The sequence below is a fragment of the Aquila chrysaetos genome, chromosome 9, assembly GCF_900496995.4.
Source record: "Aquila chrysaetos chrysaetos chromosome 9, bAquChr1.4, whole genome shotgun sequence".
In the NCBI taxonomy this organism is placed as follows: Eukaryota; Metazoa; Chordata; class Aves; order Accipitriformes; family Accipitridae; genus Aquila; species Aquila chrysaetos.
This window is the reverse complement of record NC_044012.1, coordinates 28400404-28419498: the sequence shown is the minus strand read 5'-3', so window position 1 is coordinate 28419498 and position 19095 is coordinate 28400404. Positions and strand designations below refer to the sequence as shown.

At 41.5% G+C, this 19095-nt stretch overlaps 1 protein-coding gene across 4 annotated transcripts in view; it reads left to right on the top strand.

Annotated features, from left to right (window-relative positions):
- ZNRF3 (zinc and ring finger 3) overlaps nt 1-19095 on the top strand; it is a 107047-nt gene that overhangs the window by 27481 nt on the left and 60471 nt on the right. Inside the window, exon 2 of one of the 4 annotated variants that reach the window (XM_030025997.2) lies at nt 8479-8597. The exons of 2 other annotated variants lie outside the window; for them this stretch is intronic. The gene's annotated coding sequence lies outside the window, so the exon portion shown is untranslated. Of the gene's footprint in view, nt 1-8478; nt 8598-9213; nt 9236-19095 lie in introns of those variants that run through there. One more of the 4 variants, XM_030025998.2, reaches the window with a different exon arrangement.

Sequence of the window (19095 nt, the reverse complement as noted above, 5' to 3'; positions counted from 1 at the left end):
TGCCTTCCTTATTAAAATGGAAACTATTTTGTTTTCTCTTGAGAACTCCAGTTAAAAATTTCTGGGATTTGTATGAAAAGAAGTTGAGCACAGGCAAGGTGGAGTTAGAGGGGAAGTGATAAGCCTTATCCATTGTCAGGAAGCGCAGGCTTGTTTAGGCACAAACTGTGAATGGGAAAGAAACAGTTGTTCTCCCCCTTTGGAAAGGAGGAAGGAGAGGTGTGACTTTTCTGGAACAGATGTGCAAGGATGGAAGAAGTTTCCAATCTTCTCCTTTACGAATCTCACTTCTCTTTATATGCTGCAGCTGTAGAAGTGTGTTTCTGAACCTCCATTTTGATTATAAAGGTAAGGGATAGAAAACAGCTTTTTCAAAGGGAATATTTTGAAATTGTGAGCTAGAGCACAGTAGTGCAGCTTTTCCACCCAAAGGTGTATCTACACAGTGTATGGCAAATGACCTGAGCTAGTACAGTCTGATATCCAAAACCGATGTGACCTTGTGGACATGACGCAAAGCCTGGGTGAGTATTACCAGAGAGGCAACATAGAGTAGTTAATGTAGTTGCACTGATTTTGCACATGTTTGGAGCTCAGGCAGAACAAGCTTTTCTGCTTGGATGGTGAGCAAAGTCTGCATGCATGTGCTCTTGGTATTAGACGTAGGGTATGTCTGTGTGACAGAGGGCGGCCCTGCAGGAGGCAGAGCTGTGGCGGTTAGTCTCTGGGAAGCTGTTAACTCCCAAACTGAAAAACGATTTCACCATTCTGCATTGTTTCACTTACTGATTGTTTTAGAAGAAAGATCTAATGGGATTATCTCAGTCCCCAAATGTGTTCTAGGATGCCAGAAACCACAGTGGTTATTTCCGTCTGGCAAAATCTCTAGCTTTCCTTCCCCCGTAGCCATGAGACTATTTGCAGTGCAGTTCAGATTAGTACCCCAAATTGTGGCACTTTGAAGTCTGAAAATCTATCATGAGGGAAAGGTGACTGCATATATTGTTAACTTTCATGCTTCATTCTGGGGTCGAAGCTACATTTATAGTCTGCTAAATCAGTTTATTACCTTAAGAGGTCCCTGCTCAAAAGGGGATGCATCGTCTTTATTGTGGAGTATGTGGGACAGTACTGGCATTCCTATGCTGTCTCATGTGGAAATCTCTCCATTTTGCTGGTCAGCATCAAAACTTCTCTCCACCCCCCTGAATCTCTCTTCTGCCACGCTCCTTCCACAGATGTGTCTGATTTGATACTTGACACTAGTAGAAAGAGCTTCAGTACACTTGAAATACTCCAAATTTGGTTTCTAGTTACGAAACCTTCAGGCACCAGGAAATTTGCACATCTTACAGAACTCTTTGATGGGCTCTGACATGTATTTTTGTTACTGCTGCAGGCACTTTCCCCTCACGATATGGAGAGGCTAGAGAAAAATTCTGGGGTAGGAATCCTAGCAGTTACTATGACTTTCTGGGAACTTACACATCTGCTTTAAAATATTTCCTTTTTGGGAATCCCACCCAGATACGTGGGGGACAGGCTGTTCCAGTCTATTGTAGTAGACAGCAGTTATTAAAGCATAGGTTTCTCTACCCATAGAAAAAGATGAATTGGAGGGTTCTGCCATCGGCATGGCATCCCCATGCTTTTACTTCTGGTGAGCAAGAGAATGAAAAAAAGAGGTTTTAACTGATTTCCTGTATGCTCTGCTGGGTTTGTGCGGCCACTTCTGTCAGCAGTATCCATGGCCTTTTGATTCATGCAACCAAGTGAATTAACACAACTGCCATGCCAAGTTAACCAAAAAAATTCCTCTGCTCCAGTGACTCTCTGGCAGAAGCCGGTAGCAGATACTTGTGAAGGAATGTAAGATTAGAGCAAGCACATGGTGAGAATTCTGCACTACGTGCTTCCAGGCTCTACCAGCTTGTGGTTTAGAAGTACCTGTAGCATCAACTAATACATGAGAGTCCTTGACGGCTTTTTCTTCCACATTTTTTTCCAGTCCATTACTTCGCCTGTAGCTTTTTTTGTCTGAATTTGAGAGAGCACAGGGAAGATTTGTTTTGATTTTGAGTGCCTTGTGAGTGTTGCTGCATGCTGTGACATTGTACTTATTTTTGGAGAGCAAAGGAGTCGGATTTGGTGCGTGTAGTGCAGGAGGTCTAGAACAACAGTTTTGTTGGCATGTCTGGTAGGTACCTAAGTTAAATTGCTCACTAACAGGAATGGAGGGAAGACGACTAAATCTCCAGAATTTTTCTCATTCTCTTACTGTTCAGCATAAGTTCTGTAGAGGGTTTTTTTTGAGCTGCAGGGGAAAAAACGTTGCCAGGAAGTAATTGTTCTTTCTGTCTCTTTCTAATTCTGTGCAGCAGCTGCCTCGTCTTTAGCTGCTATTAATGTTCAGAGCTCTTTGAACAAAGGAGCGTTAGGCTGATGTAACTTCTTCCTCTGTCAGACATTCCCTCTGAAGCCATCTTTTGTCTCGATGGACCTATTGTAACCATTCATATATTGATGAATGAACAGGAAGCTGATGATGATAGTGAGCAGATGAGTTTGATCTTGAACAGGTTTTACTCAGACTCCAGCTTGAGGGAGTTTATATAGGAACTGAGCTGTACTGCTGTCAGCTACAATGTCTGATTTGTTCATTCAAATTTTCTTTAAGTGAACTGGAAAAGATTATTCATCTAGGAGAAAATGCGTTAACTTTTTTATTGAACAACAATATTGCAAATACAAATCCAGGAATTCTGTCTGTCACCTCTTCATGCAAAGAGAAGTTTACTTGAATGGCTGTATTTTTATTTTTGGGATTGTGAGTTCTGTCATGTTTGATTAGGGGTGATGGTCTCTCATTTGTTGTCCTGTTTGTGACAAACCAAATTCAAATGCATCCTAAAGATGCTGGGGAAGATAAATTACAGTGCCTTGGGTGACAGTGATTGGTAGGGAGGAAGAAAGGGAGAACTTCCCCCAGCTCTTCCTCCGCATGCATGTTTTAAAGCATACTACTTTAGGCTGATAACAAAATGCGTCCTTACAGCCTAACGTAAACGGCATTAGATGTGGTGGAGGTCTTGGCCTTTTCCTTCTGGACTGGGAGAGGGTAGCAAGAGGAGCTTATCAGCTGAAGTACCAGCAAACACGTGTCCACAGTGCACAGTATTAATTTCCAGCATAGCAAACTAGTTTATAAAGTTAGTTACTGAAAGGTGATGTGATCTTGCACAGAAAACTTTTGTTAACCTGGGTGAATGTATTAAGCAGGGAGTTGAATGCTAGTACTGGGCTGACGTCCCTCCAGGAAGGATGCCACGTGGGTATAAGGGGCTGACTCTTAATGTCAGGAAAACTTTACTCACTTGAGGCTCCTGGGCCTGAAATTACTCCCTGTTCTGGCAGTAAGAGGCAGATTTGAAGTCAATAATACATTATTTTAGTACTGTAGTAGCTATGATGGTTTGAGGCACTCTGAAAAAAAGAGGCAATGCTATCTTGTGATATTAGGTACTAGAAGGAAGCCAAAATATGGTAGAGGATGTTTGAGCCAGATTGTCTGTCTGAAGGCTGATGATAAATACTTTTGTCTACTATTAGCTACCTCACAGAGGCCCTACATGGTATGACAGTCACCAAAGCATCCTAACCACAGCTCTTCTAACACAGCTGTTTTTTCATGTGCCCTTTGGTGCTCGCAATATATATTAGCTTTCTATAGATATATAACTAATCTATTTTCAAAATGCCTGATGAAATGAAGGGACTCTTACATGTATTTTTAAAAGTGGGCACCAATAGTTATTTAAATATCGTGGACAAAATCAGCAGTTCTCTAGCAGAGGAGTACAGAGATGTGCTTGTGAGTGTGGTTGTTCTTTTCACAATGCCTAGCCTTTTCTGTTTATTTTTATGATTGGGCATAGGTTCCATTGACCTTGTTTTTATTTTTGCATATGTCACATTTTCTGCAGACCCTGCTCTGTGTTTATCTCTGGCTGAATATGCCATGTAAGGACCTTGGTTAAAGGGATTCTCCCCAACAAGTCACAGCTGTATATACAGCGGGTTATGTATCAGTGCTGATCTTTGGAAGGATCTTGGTTAACTGTAATGCAAGCTGGAGGCATGTACCAGGAGGAACAAAGAGGGATCGTAAAAGGTTTCTCAAAGCTCTGGCTAAGATTTCTTTTCCTTCTTAAGAATAAAGTGTATTCTGAAAACCTTACACTGGTAGAAGTAACACTGAAAATTTCATGAGACTGTTGCAATTACTAGGAAAGGACCAGAGAGCAAAGCAGTAGACCTTATGGGCACCATTGGGCTCCAAGAGCTTGAATGTTGTGTGCAGTTCAAGTCAGTGCATCATAAAACTGGAAAGGGAGACTAGAAAAAGGAACAGGTAGATCACAAGCTGTGGATCAGCCTCATCCTGTCGTGGAGTGATGCTTACTGAAAAAGGCTGAATTTTATCAGCTTGGAAAAGAGGCAACAGACAAGAAACTTTGAGTAAAGCCTGTAGAGGCAGTGACTAAGGAACAATTATTGGCTATTCCTTGCAATACAAGGACTATCAGAGCGTACCCAGTAAAATTCACATAATAGCTTTAAAGTTAGCAAAAGAACATATATTTTTAAAACAGTAAGTTACGTTACTTGCTGTAGGATGGTGTAAAAGCCAGAAGTATGGGTGTCATCTAAAAGGGATTAGGCAAAATCATGGAATGTAGGTGCATCGCATACTACTAAACACAATGTTCAGGGTGAAGTCTCAGCTTTAGAAGTCTTTTAATTACTTATAGCCTTAATTAAGAGGCTTTATCAAAAGAAGAATCATTCTATTCTGTATCTATTGTGCTTTTCCTATTCTCCAAAATTCTGCAGCTGGCCACTGTTGGAGATAGGATACTGTGCTGGTTGGATTTTTGGTCACACCCTGTATCGCTGTTTTTATGACTTGCCCAACATTGCATAGGAACTCTGTGGCAGAGGAGGCAATCCAGTCTCTTGGGAAGCATTCAGCTGCTTTAACCACAATGCTATATTTTCTTTTCTCATAGTATCTTACCTCATTCACTGCACTGTCCAATTTTTCTAACATGTGAGGGAAATGTCCTGCAGACAGCACTCATTTGGCCCACACTGCTGAATTCTTGGAGTACAGTTTACACCATTAATTTCCCAATCAGTGAGGCATACCTCAGTGGTGAGGTGTGCCAACAGTAGATACACAGCACTAAACCCAAGCCAATAAGCTTTGCTGGACTTACTAGCATGGGCTGTATGCCAGTGCTACGGGACTTGTTTCAAAAAAAGAAAAAAAAAAAAGGAAAAAAGAGGGGTGGGGTGGAAGAGCAGAAGTGAAGGGGTAGTCTGGAAAAGAAGAGAGATGAGGCAACAGATTAGTGATGGTAGGAAGGAGGAATCTGGAAGAAGGAGGGAAAACTGTTGTTGTATCCTGAAATACAGCTCAAGTATCTAAAATTAAGGCTGAATTAGGCTACCTTAAATCTCGCACTCAAAGTATGAAACACAATTTAGATGAAAATGAACATGTAGAACAGCAATGTCAGGGAAAATTATTTGGATAAAAACGCTTAGCTAAATTTTAAATTTTCGAAACTTTAGAAGCTTTAGAACTTGTTTTTTCCCCCCACATATATAGGGTGCTGTAGTGCGATAAGTGTGGACATTAATATGGTGTCAGAGAAGAAGCTGAGGAAAGCTGTTTTGGTTTACAGTTCTGTAAAACAGTTCAGTTTTGCAGTTCTGTATTCAAAGTGAAGTTGAGTTTTGCTCTTAGATCAGGGAATTAACCTCTTTGTAATGAAAGGGGAGTGCCTTAGGCTTCCAGAATTTCAGAAACTTTCATTGTTGTTAGTTTGACTTTAAATAATATAAAATGAATCCTTCAGGCACCAAGTGCCAAGTTTCTACAAATGCCTTTGAAAGATGGAAAAGAACGAAGGACTGATAATTTCTTGAGTGCAGAATAGCGTTCTGGTTTAAGATGTCAAAGCATAGACTGTGAGCAGTGAGTGAAACTACATCAGTAAGCCTTGTATGCTGACAAAGTGTTTTGAATAGTGCGCTGGACTGAGTTGTGGAGACCAGTTTACATCTAAGTTGGTTATTTGCTGTGCAAAGTAAAACAAATGGAGGCTGACAGAGGGAAGAAGAATTTCACGGTGTGTTAAATGGGAATATTTGCAGTGACTATTTCAGCAATGTGCTACGTTAAAATTAAGAATAGATTTTTATTTTGAAGTAATTCGCCCTACTACAGAACATTCTTCAGTGGTGACTCAATGTAGAGCTAATCTCACTCGAAATGGTTGCCATTTGCCACTTGGAACAATAGGACTGAAGCCACAGGCTGCCATCAGGTGGCTGTTTTTAAGAAGGGCATTTTTTCCCCAGAGGATTTGAGTGTTTCTTCCCATCTGATAACATAGAAGGTTTCAATATTCACTAAATTCTTGTAATAAACGACTTTGAAAACAGTGCAGTTACTCATTACTTTATCTGAAATGGAGAACCCATTGCACCAGATAATTTATTTTATGGAAAAAAATAAAATTAAACCTTAATCTGTTTTCAGGAACAACTCTTTGCACATGATTTATATGTCATAATACTGGCCAGTGCTTTTTTCTTGAAGTACTCAACTCCCCTCTGGGCAGGGGCATCTTTTCCCTATAGTGTGAATGAGGAAGTTAAGCAGAGGGAGAAAGGAATGATTTCCATACCGTCATAAAGGGAAGTGATTTCGCTGGAACAGAAATCCAGCCATCTGTATCTTCTGTTAGGGTGAGATCCAGCAAGCAGGCTGGTCCGCTCTCTTCACAGCGCCATAATGCAGCAGTGTAGCACAAGTCTGCCTGTGTGCTCCTGGGTGCACCTGGGCTCAGGAGCCATCAAATGAGTAGACTGGACGTAATAGAGTATGGCTGGTGTCTCCCCAAGAGCTGTGTTGCTTATACCAGGTCTCAGAAGTGGAGTGAGTGGCCTTGATAGAATCCCGGACCTGAGGGGCTGGGGGGGATGTCAGACAAAACGGGGCAATGCATCTAATTCCTGCTGTCAGATAAGCTGAAGTACGATGAGAAAGTTGCCTCGCCTTTCAATAAAGGAGGTCATGTTCCTTTGCATACAGCCTATTCTAGAGCCTTGTCTCCTGTCGTTGCAGGCTTTGGCTTCACCTGTATTTCCATTTTAAATAGGTTAGAGAGACTGTGCTGGTATCTGTTATGGCATTGGACCTGACAAAAGAAGTGTATGTAAAACTAGATCTGATGTTTGGATTTTGCCCAGTGAATGAGAGTGCAAAGCAGGGGCAGAGCGTGAAGGAGGCTGGGGAGGTAATTTCTTGAGAACTTGATGTTGAAGTAAGAGGAGACAGTCTAGAAACAAATGGGAGGCTGTACCTGTTTGGAGACCTATGCTTTCAGAATCAGTTGGCTCCTTTCCCTCTAGAATGTCCCTAACACCTTAAAATGTTTTCACATGGGCAGAAGTCATATATTGGAAACAAATCCGTTGAAGTATACTAGGTGTCAAATTGAAAAGGGGGTCAAGTGATAGGTCTTGGAGAGGAGAGTTAAGGAAAATTGAAGCACAAAGTAGGGAAACTGGGATATGAGAAGGCATGTGGCAGCTGGAGTTTGAAACAGAACTTCTGTAAACTTTACTGGTTTGTATATTGCTCCAGGATGGCTTATATTATATAAATAGAAATCTGACCAAAAGGTAAACTTTGAAAACGATTTAAGATGGAACTCTCTATCTTCAGGTTGTAAAAAACGTCACAGGTACTTTCTTGAGTATTTTTTGCTTGCTGCAATGTAAGCTAAAGTTAAATGTAGAGAGCAGGGGAGTGCTTTGTAATTTATGGTAAAATTCAATACAAGAATATGATGGTTATCTTCAAGTCACCTATTTATGAATCTAGAAAACGTAAAGGTTAAGCTTCAGAGAAATGCATGCAAAGGTAAGAAGTAAGGGGAGGTGTCCAAAATAGTCTAACTCTGTAGCAGCACAACGAAGGAAAATTTGTAGTTAAGACCCATAATACCCATAGCTGATTTTAGTATTTTTCTTCCTCTTATGTCGTAAGAGAGGTGTGTGAAGGGATTTGCAGTAGACTGGGTCTGAACACGGGGCTAGGGAGTGATTTGTGGCAGAGTGAGGAAAGACTGGACAGAGTATGCAGCTGCAGGTAGTTTCATATCAAGACAGAGGAAAAAATAAGATTCCTTAGAAATAATGCCACATAGGGAGAGCAACTGAGAGTGGAGGGGAAGATTGGGTGCTGGAAAGTCTAGTCTGGGTGATGAGAGGAGCAGATGCAAGAATCTGACCTCCGTTGGGCCTGTGCTTCAGGGACATGCTACTCATTACTCCCTCCACCGAGCTGAGAGCATACCTCCAAAGCACAATCTCAAAGAGATGGTGATTTTTTTTTTCCAGAGAGTAAGCCATGCTAGGAGTGCTCACAGAAGGAAACAAAGCTGGTATACAGTGCTTCAGTTCTCAAGGAAGTTCTTCTCTGGGGTACTCAGTATGTTGAAGATGTGACAAATATCCAGGTAAGCATCACAACTCCACGTTTGGTCATCGCATTTTGTGGGATAGGTGGAGGTCAGTTCTGCCATGTGTGCACACGCAAACTCCTTACTCTCTGCTCTGCTCTCAGAGATATATAACTCTGAATAAATGGCCAGTATGTAGGATTTTCAACATGTCCTTGGTTTCAGTCTCTTAAAACCCTCTGGTGGTGATGCAGATACTTTTGTACTGAATTTAAGTCTGCCGACAACAGGCTTTCTGGTTTTTAATCTGCTTTAGCACATCACTTTGAAAGACACAGAGTCAGTATTCTGGTTTAGGCTGTTTAGTGTGCCTTGCCGTAGTGGAGGGCATCAGTATTTTCGTCATATTCAAAAACTTTTGAGAGCACCTTCTGAGGCACAGGCTGAAGGAACTTCCGTTATCCAGAGGTTGTATGGTTTAAAGAATCTTGAAAGAGTCTTTATGTAAATATTGAAAGATTAGTTCACATGCTGACCTAAGAAATAGGGTACATCTTGAGAGTATGAACTATTGTTTATGTTTCAGCCTTGAAAAACTTTTTTCATCCTGACCAACAGGAATGCAGGTCTAATACTGTATCACTGATGTGTCTTTCGCTTCCTTGGTGGTGCTTCCAGACTGACTTTCAGTCAAGGTGGTAATCAAGAACTTTCTAAATATTAAAACCTTCCTTACTGTCGACCTTTCTATTGCAACCCAGAGGATTTGTTCAGACCGTATAACTGTGCCACTTGAATTTTCACTCAAGCTACCATTGTCTCCTGACATCAAGTGAAACTTCATGCTCCAAAATGCATGCTAAAGAAGTGTCTCTTTTCATCCTTAGCAAGTGCCAGCTGCTTCCCTTCTTTGTGTGTTTTGGGGAAGATTCTAGGCATGAGGTGGGAGGGAAATATAAAATTATTTCTATCCTACTGTTACCTGACAATTCAACAGCTGTATTTTGAAGTTCTGTCGGCTAATTAAGCCACTTATCAGGGGAGGTTGACAGTCATTTTTCTAAAACAGGGTAGCCCCTAGCTTCTGGGAACTACAAAAGTCAGAATTTTAATTTTTAATTTTTTGTTCATAATAGAGAAATTTTGATTTGTCTTTGCTTTCTGATTTCACTTAATCTGTTAGATTTCACTGCTTGCATTTGCAGCTTCTTTTCCTGTATTTGAGGACTAGGAGTTTAATTTTTGCATGCAATCATCATGTGTTCATTTAATACAAAGAGCTGAAGTTCTGAGAATTCTGAGAACCGGAATCTGTGGTTGTCTGTACATTGGCTTCTCATTTTTTTATGCAAATGTTGCAGGTAGCTAGGAGTCTCTGTTATTATCTTGTACTTTCTCTGAGAAAAAAGGTACATACTTTGTTGGGTAATATTTGCAGACAGTTTTTATTGTGGGACAGTGTCCCAGGCTCCAACTGTGAAGATCTATTTGTATTTTGTGTGGGAAATAAAGAAACTACAGCTGGTTGTGCATTATCTGCTGTACCTTTTCCATCTCTGTTCTGTGTGTAGTCACTGAGCCAAAGTTTTAATTTTGAACTGAGCAGAAAGTTGATCCTTGGTGCTGCCTTCTGCGTACTGCTACAGAGATTCTGCAGGATGTATCTTGATGAGTTTAAACAGCAGTTCAAGTATCTGAAGTGCAAAAATGGGTGGAGAGAAGGATTAAAGTATCATAACCCTTCTCTCTTGTGCTTTCCCTGTTACAAAGTGCAAAGCTACCCATTTTATATTGCTGGCTAGAGCAGCTCCAGCACTACTCTCCATCTCTGAATTTCATTGCAGCCCCAGGGGAAGCTGCACCTCTGTGGCTCTGTCACAGCTGCTGGACTTTGATGGGGACATGCCTGTGCTCTTTCCAGTGGCCTCCCTTGGCAACCAGCCCTTTGAAGATGACCTCTTGCTGTTTGCCTGTTGTCTCTCTTGTGTTGGATTATAGATGAGAGGCTGGCATGAGGGGAGGGGGATGGGATGGAGTGTCATGCGTTTTAAGCCTCATTTCTTTCTGCGTTCTCAACTTTTTTTTTACTCTGTGGTTTTTACCTCTCTATATGGATAAAATGTTGTCTTGCATATGGAAAATGGTTTCTGGCAGAAATGCACAGTTTCTGCTTGGCATTTGTATATAGGACAAAGGAAGTTTGATTAGTTTTGTGGTGAGGACATTGCATTCTTCCTGTAACAATCTACTTGCATTAGTTCCCTTCCCCCATCCCTCTTTTTAAGGACAATATTGTTCTTAGTTATAGGGCAGCCTTTCTCTGTGTGCATGTTCTGTGTTCCTCTTCCCTCCCTCTGGCCCCAGTGAACGCACCCTCTTGGAGACAGCACAAAATATATCATCTTGTTAACAACGGCTATGGTGTGAAATGGAAAGGGACACACTAGAGGCCTGTGGCTGGGTTGCATTTTGTGCGGACACTGACTACTTTTGGAAATCCAAATGCAACCAGGCTTTGCTAAATACTGACAAAATCCTTCATGAGAGTCTTATGGTGAAACAGTAGCTGCAGGGTAAGAAGTAAGGTATTATCAAGGATCAAATAAAGCATAGGAATAAATGTCCAATTTTCACTACAGTGAAAGGTGAACAGTTGAGGTGTTTTAGTACAGAGCATTGTAAATAACAGTGTTTACACACTGTTACAAATTTTGCCATCTCCTTTCTCACTTTTTTTCTCAATGATGAAATCACATTAATCGACCTGTGTCAGCACTCAATCTGTCTGAGGTTTCTTCAGGCTTTATTAAAGTCTGGGTGTGGAGACGAGAATAGCAGTTGACATTGCTGTTGAATATTGATGAATAAAGTTAGGAGTTACACATGTTACCAGGTATTTTACAGCAGACATGAAGAAAATAACTTGGATGTGCCTGTGTATGCAGCTGGAACGCCTCAGTGCAGCATAGCATGCAAAATTAGAAGAATAGGGTGTGGGAGGTATCTGTGATCTCTGCATGTAACTAGTTCATCCTTAGCTGGAATATTGCTTTTTAATTGGATCTCCTAGTATTATCTTCTCTTTGGAAAACAACCAGGAAACCCAGCCTCTCTCCTTTCACCCCAGCTAGAAACAGTAAACAAAGACGTAAGCTAGTAATAGATTATTCCCTTGGAAATAAGAGGCTTCATGGAACAGGAGCAGGGATAAATTTGTGTTCCCTCTGCTACTTCAATAAAGGAAATCCAATATTGATATGTCTTTTCAGTACCTACTTTCTTCATGTAATTTCTTTATTGTTATGCAACCTGAGCAAAAGTAGGCCATGCAGATTATAACTCTGTGCCTTGTATTCTAGGAGCTACTAATGTGGGTGGTGTAATCTGATCCATTTTGGCAATTGCTGTATACCTAAGTTTTCCTCTGAAGTAAAAGTATGATATTTACTGGATTTCATTTTGTAGTCTTCCTTCAGCCTGTGCAAGACCATTTCCCTACTCCTCGTTGTGTGGGCAAGCTTACTATAGCTACATCTGTTGCATCAGGACTGATAATTTGTCTTCCTGTCAGGACAGATGCACTTGGACTTTGGGTAGCAGATAGTGTAACTTGGGTCTTGGATGTGAAGTCTGTAGTAAGGGAGATTGTGGTGCTTTTCCAAGTGTTTTGACCAGGATATAGATTGATATGCAGAAGGATTTTGCTTCTGGGCAGGCAGTTAGAATGTGCAGATGAATAACTAAATAATGTTGGAGTTTAACTAATGGGTTTTTTGACTGAAGCAAAATGAAACTAACCAGCAGGCTTGCTGTGGAAAAGCCAGGACTGCCTGAACAAACATGTTTAGCTTTAGCCTCTCGCCACATGGACAGACTGGAAAAGGAGAGAGAAGGAAAGAAGCGATTGTGCAGACTGAAATGTTTATTGAGGTGCTTTGCAGCGTAAGCAATCCCCTACATTCTGTTTTAGAGGAAAATTATTGCTGTGTTCTGGCTTTGTAGACAGTACCATAATCAAAATGGAATTTATGTAACAACCTTTGCGCTAGTGCATTTTCACTACATACACATGGAATATTCCCCTGGAGCAGTCTCTTCACTGCTAAAATGCAGACTTTGAAGCAGGTCTCCTTGTATGAATGACACTTAAACTGCTGCTGTAACTATAACGAACTATTAACAACTAGTGAAACTGCACACCCTTTTGTTCCAGTTACCTTTCTAGTCCATAGATGAGCTGAAAGCCTCTCTGGAACCAAAACAACTGTGGCTTCTAAAGAAATTCTTAGCACCTTTAGATCAAATCATCATGTATATATTCCACAAGTTCTTTGCCTTTGTGGCAATTCACCTGCCTTATTCTGCATGTCTGGAGAAGATGCAATTCTTGGAGTAGACTTCAGTGTTTACCTCTGTCGGCACATATCACCAGAAACAGAAGTCATGGAAGATAGGCTTGCTGGATTAACGCAAGATTTCACCACCAAACAGTGCAGATCACAAATGGATAAGAAAATACAAAACATTTTTCCTTTTAGGTTTTACCCCACCAAACTGCCCATTTGATCTTTCCCTATTCCCCAGAAGTCTGGTTGGCAAAAGTGGTAGACTGAAATTTCACACAAATGGTTTACCTTCATTTCCTAGTATAACTTGTCTCTTTTAAGCGAACTGATTTTTGTCTAGGCATAGAATGGTTTGGTTTGGAAGGGACCTTAAAGATCATCTAGTTGCAACCCCCCTGCTACGGGCCGGGACACCTTCCACTAGACCAGGTTGCTCAAAGCCCCATCCAACCTGGCCTTGAACACTTCCAGGGATGGGGCATCCACAACTTCTCTGGGCAACCTGTTCCAGTGAAGAACTTCTTCCTTACAGCTAATCTAAATCTACCCTCTTTCAGTTTAAAGCCATTACAGCCCTTGTCCTATCACTACATGTCCTTGTAAAAAGTCCCTCTCCAGCTTTCCTGTAGGCCCCCTTTAAGTACTGGAAGGCTGCTCTAAGGTCTGCCTGGAGCTTTCTCTTCTCCAGGCTGAACAACCCCAACTCTCTCAGCCTGTCTTCATAGGAGAGGTGCTCCAGTCCCCTGAGCATCTTTGTGGCCCTCTTCTGGACCAGCTTGCTCAGGTCCACGCCCTTCTTATGCTGGGGGCCCCAGAGCTGGATGCAGTACTGCAGGTGGGGTCTCACGAGAGAGGAGGAGAATCGCCTCCCTTGACACGCTTCTCTTGATGCAGCCCAGGATGGGATTGGCTTTCTGGGCTGCAAACACACATTGCCAGGTCATAGTCTGTTTTTCATCCACCAGTACCCCCAAGTCTTCTCTGCAGGGCTGCTCTCAATCCACTCATCACCCAGTCTGTATCCATGTTTGGGATTGCTTTGACCCATGTGCAGGACCTTGCATTTGGCCTTGTTGAACTTCATGAGGTTTGCACGGGCCCACCTTTCTAGCCTGTCCAGGTCCCTCTGGATGGCATCCCTTCCCTCCAGTGTACTGACCGCACCACACAGCTTGGTGTCATCGGCAGACTTGCTGAGGGTGCACTCAATCCCATTGTCCATGTCGCCAACAAAGATGTTAAACAGCGCTGTTCCCAGTACTGACCCTTGAGGAACACCACTCATTACTGGTCTCCAATCGGACATCGAGCTGTTGACAACTCTTTGAGTGCGACCATCCAGCCAATTCCTTATCCACTGAGTGGTCTACCTGTGAAATCCATGTCTCTCCATTTTGGAGAGAAGGATGTTGTGCCAGACAATATCAAATGCTTTGTACAAGTCCAGGTAGATGACCTCAGTCACATATAGTAGTTCTGCAAATTCTGTTGTATGCATGTTGTTTTGATGGATGGTGTTTATTGAGGTTTCTTTGTTTCTTTCTTTAAAACTTAAAGCATGCCTCGGAAATAATTTGTGTTATTTTTAACTCGTCTTTCTTTCTCTTCTTCTTCCCTACCCTTCTCCATTCATCTAACTCAGTTCCCCACAACTCAGTGCAAGCAAACCAACTATGCTTATTAGCAGTTTACTGCAAAATACACAGAAAAATATCTTCTCTTGCCAGGGTCCTAGAGGTAGTCAGCTCTTAAACTCCATGTAGCATCAAGAACTTCCTGGAAAACCAGGGTCTAGACCGGATTATGTGTCAGAAAAATGAACTGTACTGAGTTTGGAAATCGGTCACAAATCAGTCTTTGCATATAAAGAACAGTTACTGTTGGTCTGGAGACTTACAGTACTGTGAAATTTTGGGTCAGCATGAGATCTGTCAATTTGCTTGCTAAGGTTCCTGCTAAAATACAGTCTGCAAATGAGTAGCTCAGAGATTTTTCACAGAGCTGTGTGCTTCTGTAAAATAAAATACTACATTCTCTGCTGCGCACATATGTATGTGTTGTCTTTTAATTCCCTCCTAACACTCTTGGAATTTTCAGCCCAGCCAAATTAATTCATTTTCTAAGTGCACATCGTGTGTGCTTTTGGCAAGGGAATGGAAATGGAATTTCTTTTAGGGTTCCTTATATTCCTTATATGAACAGTTTCAATCAACTGTGGGTTTTTTGGCTGTTGAATAGTTAACACACATTCTTTCTGGGGCCCAAACGTACCCTGGGGTTGAACAAATAGACCCCATTATGTTGTACAATGTTTGTCAGGGTCTCGTCATGCTTCCTACTCCATATGAGGCCTTTAACATATGCCAAGGAGATTATATGGCACTGACCTGATACTTGCAATTTCAAGTCCCCACTTGAGTGCTGTGGGACAAATGTAGTTGTTCATGAGATGTAGGGGAGTCCTGTTTTTCCCAGCCAGTTATGATTATGTCTAAAGTTCTGGCCATTAGTGCGTTTTTGGGGCCTGTCTTGTTCTATATAGGGCCAGAACTCTTTTGTTTTACTATATAGCTACTGGCATCCTTCTTCTGCCAAAGTAATCTACGAAGGTATCACTTTACTCCTAATTTTCCCTCCAGTTTCCCCCATCCTTAGTGGCATTGTGCCTGCATCTTTTGCCAGCATCTTTCCACCCATTTAAAGAGGAAGAAAACACAACTATAAACATGACTTTGTTCCCCTTTGCTCTGTCAATACTGTGGTAGGAGAATTCAGTGTAATCAAAGCATTTAAATTCTTGAGAGAAGAAATCTGCCCTCAAATTATCTCGGGTATGCACATCTTTTCATGGAGTTTTGCTTTTGAGACCCTTTGAAGGAAGGAGAGGCCAGCTTTCTGTTTGAATGGGCTGGAAGCTTCCCTTGCAAAGTGTTTGCAATAATTAGTGTCCAGCTTCTTTGTTGAAGTAGATCGCTCAGCTGCATAACGTGGGCAGTACACTTGATCTCTGCCTGTGCAGTAAATCTGATGCAGATGTGCTGAATTTACAGTTTTGTACACATCTGTTACTGTGCATGTGCTGTGGGTATCTGTAGGATCTCTCTGACTTGGGGCAATCCTAGCAGGAGGATGTCTGAGAGCAGGCTGCTACTGCCAGGTATGTCTTTCAGCTGGCAGTTTTCTTCCTCTCCTGAGGGATTTGAAGCTGGGCCATGGCACAGTTGAACTGCTCACAAGCACTTCACATAACCCTGTGAGTCACAGGTTGGGTATCCCTGTGTCAAATGATGCTGCTTCTTGCTTCAGGTGATAAGTGTGCTGATCAACCAGATCAGCACCAAGGTCTGGTTCCCTAGTTAACAAAACCTACTCTGGCTGCTCTTCAAAGTTTACTGCTCCTTTTCACAGGATCTGGTGGACTGTTTGTAGTACTGGCCTGTCTGCATTGTAGAATATTACTGCCCTTTTCTGCATGGTGGATGTGTTCAACTGCGTATCTGTTTTTACATTTAATTACAGCATAGACTGGATTTCTCATCATCCCTTTTGGCATACTTCCTGGAGTATAGAGGACTGTGAGAGGATTTCAGGAGTGCTTGATGCTCTTGCTATAGAGAAAGTTCGGTGGAAGCCACTTGTGGGTTCAATGCCAACCGCTGAGTCAAACCACACAGTCACAACTGATAGCCAAGAAAAGCACACTGCTGAAATGCTCAGGTCCTATAATGTTACATTTTGTGGTGATTTGGTTTTTGGCAGGATGTTCTTCTTCAAAACAGAAAAAAAAGCCTGAAAGCGAAAAGAAACTGTGTTTTAATGGAGTTTTGTACTTGTGCCGGAGGCCGAATGTTCTTCTCTGCACAGTAAAGCTGCATGGTCTAGGGGAGCACAGGGTGATGAGGAAATGCTTCTGGCTTTCACCTATTTTAGAAAGGCTGCTGTGTTCCAGCTGCAGCCAGCATAATAACCTCATGTTTTATCAGGCTGCAGAGACAATAACAACTCCTAACTTTTTTTAAAAAATACTACTCTTTAGTTCTTGAAAGTTTCCTCCGCCCCCCCCCCCCCCATTTGTATGGTTTTGGATTGCTCATCTGTAATGGTACATTCTACTGATGCCTTTTCCAAAAAGTACTGATCCAGAGAAGCTACAGCCTGAGCCTCTTCTTTCTGGTGGAGTCTTAGTAATGCTGGGTTGGAATATTGCAGTCAAGAACCTTAAATCACTTTTTTGGCAACAGCTTGCTTTGCCAATTCAGAAGAGTAAACGGAGATGGAAGAGTTAAGTTCTTCATTCCACAGTATTTGTAAGTAGTAGGAACAAATACAGTCTTGTGGTGATGCAGTTGTATTAGTAGCTGCATTATGTTGAAGATCAAAATCACAGCAGTGGCAACAATCAGTGGGAAATCTCTGTCAGCTGGGATGACTCAAAGCTATCCTGGAGAATGAGTGCAAAGTAATTTTTGTAGTCCTTAAGAAACAGTTTCTCTTTTAATAGGTAAGAAGGTAAAATTTCAGAGGAAATGCAAAAAATGAGTGTTGCTAACACTAACTTGACTGTTTTGCAACCTTCTGGGTCTCATATTAATTATTTGAATATATAAGCTCTACTGGAATACTTTATACAATTAGTCCAGTCACTGTTCTCTAGTACTAGAGAGTGTTAGCCAGGTATCTTGCCTTTGCTCTAAACAGGCTTATTTTGTGCCCTGGTGGAAACCTCTCTAAATTACTACTTTTTTCCTCTCTACCCGGTGCCACTTTTTGGCCCTGTGCTCTGTTCCTTGTCACAGCTGAACTTCTTCTCACATGAATAAAGTGGAGACTTTTTTTTTTTTTTTTTTAATAAAGTAATGGCAGTATGTAACAAAGGCTCAGTTAGGTTTGATCTTGTCACTGAAGTAGATTGAAGGCAGAAGCAGTTCTTCTAGTGAGCTCTAGATTTTCTTCCTTTAGGTGCTCATCTTATGTGATTTGGGCTCCACTGGGTAAATTCCAAATTCCTACATTCTTTCTGCGTTCTGATGCTGATGGAAAATAGGCTTGAGAGACAACAGACAAGTTAGGTGTTTTTCACTGGAGTTAATGAATGCATGGGTAAATCATTCCATGTCATAGAGCTATCAAATCTGTAGTTCCTGCTGTGACAAAGCACAGACTTTATTGCACAGAATTGGGCCAGTTTCTAGGCTGTCTTGGTGCAAGGCAATGTATGTGATGAGCTGAGCTCTCATCATTGCTCTGACAGAAATTTTCCATGTTTCTCACCGAATATGAGCTAGTACTCTGTGGTTGGGTGTTGGGTTTTTTTTCTCCTTTGGTTAGTTGTCACTTCTGAGTGGAAGAATCAATAGCTTTGTTCTGACCTGTACCGCTATAGTGAAAACACATCTCCCATAACAGCCTTCATTTGTTTTCTAATGTTTGTTTGAGTGGGAAGCTGGTAACTTGCTACAAGCTGCTACCTCATTTCTACTTCAAGCATCACTACATGCATGATATCCCACAGACTCTTCATCTGAGGGCACTGAAAGATTCAGATTAGAGCCAAGGGCTAAACAAAAAATGTTACATAAAACCAGGTAATTTGGAGCAATCTGATTTGGAAGAAAGGTCTTCTTCAGAAGAGGTCTAGTTCTGTAGGAATAGGAACAAGGACAAAGTGAATGCATTGTCATAACTTTGCTCAGGCAATTTTTTTTCATACAGTTTCATAACATCTGCGTTTTTGGCAAGCCAGTATTCCAGAGTGTGTATATATTTGCCTTTACTGATGTGTCTGGTTCTGTTAGGGTTAGTCCTTGCTTTTGGGCTATCAGAAACATTTTTGATGCAGATGAATAATTGCTGGCAATCTTAAACACACATCTTGTACATCCAAGACTATAGATGAGGAAAATTAGAGCAGAGATTAGCTGTTCTGTTAGGTGTAGAGAGAAGCTGTCTTAGCAGTATTACACCCAATACAGTAATTTGCTGTTGATGCTAAGAAATGATTATCACTCCAGCAAAAGGTAAAATCTAGAGCAGAATCTTCCAAGGAAACTTGAAATCCATCACTTTCATTCCAGAGTTCTTGTATGTGTCCTGTGGAAGTAAGCTTTGCAGATAACTTTCCAAATCTGAGTGTATGTTATTTCAGTTCATTGTGACAGCTGTCTCAATAGCGTGAATGAACCAACCCTATTGTTCTCCCACCCCCCACC